The 2,881-nt window shown below is 49.1% G+C and overlaps 1 pseudogene; it reads right to left on the bottom strand.

Annotated features, from left to right (window-relative positions):
• Positions 1-609: 609 nt before the first annotated feature.
• Positions 610-921, bottom strand: LOC105979041 (annotated as a pseudogene).
• Positions 922-2,881: the final 1,960 nt, after the last annotated feature.

The following is a 2,881-nucleotide window of genomic DNA, read 5'->3' as shown; positions in this document are numbered from 1 at the left end:
ATCCATCCATCCATCCATCCATTGTGTCAAGCACATTTGTGCATTTGTTGCCATCATCATTCTGAAAACATTTGCTTTCTACTTGAGCCCTCGGTATCAGCTCCTCATTTTTCCCCTCCCTCCCTCACGAACCCTTGATAATTTATAAACTATTATTATTTTGTCATATCTGACACTGTCCGACATCTCTCTTCACCCACTTTTCTGTTGTCTGTCCCCCAGGGAGGGGGTTATATGTAGATCCTTGTAATCGGTTCCCCCTTTCTACCCTACCTTCCCTCCACCCTCCGGGTATCACCACTCTCACCACTGGTCCTGAAGGGATTATCCGCCCTGGATTCCCTGTGTTTCCAGTTCCTATCTGTACCGGTGTACATCCTTTGGTCTAAAGTCAGGCCTTTTTTGTCACATCCTGTTATGCAATCTTTTTAGAACCTCTGAATAGAAAGCTTAATTAACAGTCTGACCTGATGGAACGAACTCCAAATGCACTCTGAGTTGACATTTTCTTTTTTAGAATGATCTATTTTATTAGAGTAGACTGATCACACATGGTCCAAGAAAACTCAAAAAGCAAACCAAATATAGTCAGATGTTAAAGACTGCTCTTCAAACATCATAGCCAACGAGGCCCGTTTGCCTATGATCTCGCCAATATAAAACCACATCCACACTTCAGGGGCCACCAAGCCATTCAGCAGGGCTTCCTTAACTGTGAGCTGCTTGAAGAGACCAGTCTTAGCACCTTTGACTGTTTCTCCCCCAGCTCTGAATGGCTGCAGGGATCTCAGCAGGGGTCCGAGGAACCAGCTCCACCCTGGCATAGTGCCCACATGTGGCCAATCGAGGCTTCAAATAAGTCACAGCAGCGTTTACCATCCCCAGAGCCTTCTCCACCAAGTTACGGATAAATTGGGCCATGGTTCTAGGAGAGAATGTTTTTGGCCCATTTGGGAAGTTGAAGGACATCCAGAATGCGGTTTGTCATCAATCCCATAGCACTGTCCTTGTGAGCTATGTCAACAGCACAACAGTTTCTGCAGCAATTTTCCTGAGCAGGAAACAAAATTCCACAGCCTCACGCTGTTCTCTAAATCAGCCATCTCAAAAAAAACGAGGTAGGAGTGAAACTGTTTTTACCAAAAAATTCACTGTGACCAGAAAGAACCTTCCCAGTTAATGCCCCTGGGTGCACTCACTCAGGGCGAGTTGCTCCATGCTTGCTTAGTGGGGAAAATGCATACTACGAAAGCTCCGCCCAGTGCAGCTTTTCTCTGGGTTTGTTTTTTTTAGCGGGGGACAAGGAGGGGCTTACCCTCTCGTATTCTTTGAAGCCCCAAGTAACTAAGCAATTTACTCAAACTAGTTCCCCAAAATATATCTTCGGGGATTGGCAATTTGTGAGCGGTGGTTCAAGTTTGACCCCTAATTTGGGTTTGTGTGACCCTTGAACTAAGAATATATTTTATATCTTTAGAAAATTGTAAAAGAGGAGGAGGAAGGGAGAAGGAAAGAAGGGAATCAGGCAGGAGGAGATGGAATATGTGACAGAGACCAGAAATTCAGCCACAAAGCAGAAATACTGATCAGCTGGCCCTTTGTAGACGTTTTCTGACCCTGGTCTAAGACTGGCCTCATGCAGCCTAACACTCGACCCACTGGCAGAGGCTGGAGCAGCCCTTGCCCCACGAGAGACTCAATTAAATGAACAAATCAGTGGGCAAACGTGGGCACCGGGTCTAAAGCCTCCAGCAGATAGCAGCCCTCTGAGGAAAAACCAAATGACCAGGGCCCGGCAATGCAATGGCTGTGTTTAATGTCACCGCACTGTCCGTGGGAGGATCGTTGAGGTGGCCAGTGCTTGGTGACCTACATAGTTATCATCATTTTTATCCCCCCTCTCTCCTCAAAGAAGCAGCAGGAGCTCCACGGCTTCTCCCCGTCTCTCCCTGTGCCTGATGTCCCTTTCCGGGGTCCCCTCAGTCCCTTCCTCAGTGGATGAGGGGGTGTTAAGAGCCAAACTGATGAAGTCTTCTTCAATGTGTCCTCCCAATGACCTGGTAGGACAGAGTAGAACTGCCCCTGGGGGTGTCCACGACTGTGACTCTTTGTAGGGGTAGAAAGCCAAGTCTTTCTCCTGCAGAGCGGCTGGTGATTCCAACGGTTGGCCTTGGCCGTGTAGATAGCAGCCCAGTGGGTAACCACTAAGCCACCAGGGCTTGCTGTGAGTCAGAAGTGACCCAATGGCAATGAGATAGGTCCTTGGCCAAGGCACTAAACCTCCTTGAGCCTCAGTTCCCTCACCTGTAAAATAACACGAGCACTTAGCTGTAGGGTTTGCCAATAGTCCCTGTTCCAAAGCTATGGCTTGGATATTATCACACGGACCCACCCTTACTCATTCTCCCCTCCCTTTCTGACTCCTTTCTCGACGTCTCTCCCTGGACCACGCCTCGGTTACTTATTAAAATCCCATCCTTGTCCTCGGGCCAACCTGTCTCTCTAAGTCCAACTTGGCCCTCTCATTTCTGGCACGACCCCTCCTTGTTGGCACCAAATCTCCCTCCAGCTGGCTTGGCTCGTCATGCTCCAAGCCCCCTGCCTGAAGCCCCTTTCCAGCCTTCTTTGCCCAGCCCCCTCCTTTTTGCCCTTGGCTGGCACACTGTCAATCGAGAGGCTGAAATGCCATCTTTCTCGACGAGGCATCTTAACCCATCAGTCTGTTTCTGAGAGCAGAGACTGTGAGCTCTGTGTTCCACATGCACTTCCTAAGCCAAGTTGTAGGAATTCAGAGAGCATGGCTGGCAGCCTGGTTGGACGAGTGACCAGTGCCCAGGCAGGTAGCAAGCTCCAGATGGGCAGAAAACCATGGTCAGAGAGC

Source organism: Echinops telfairi, unplaced genomic scaffold (assembly GCF_000313985.2).
Source record: "Echinops telfairi isolate 266 unplaced genomic scaffold, ASM31398v2 ScPeMD7_7458;HRSCAF=8496, whole genome shotgun sequence".
Taxonomy (NCBI): domain Eukaryota; kingdom Metazoa; phylum Chordata; class Mammalia; order Afrosoricida; family Tenrecidae; genus Echinops; species Echinops telfairi.
Note: the sequence above shows the minus strand (reverse complement) of the source record. Positions and strands in the feature narration are given on the sequence as shown.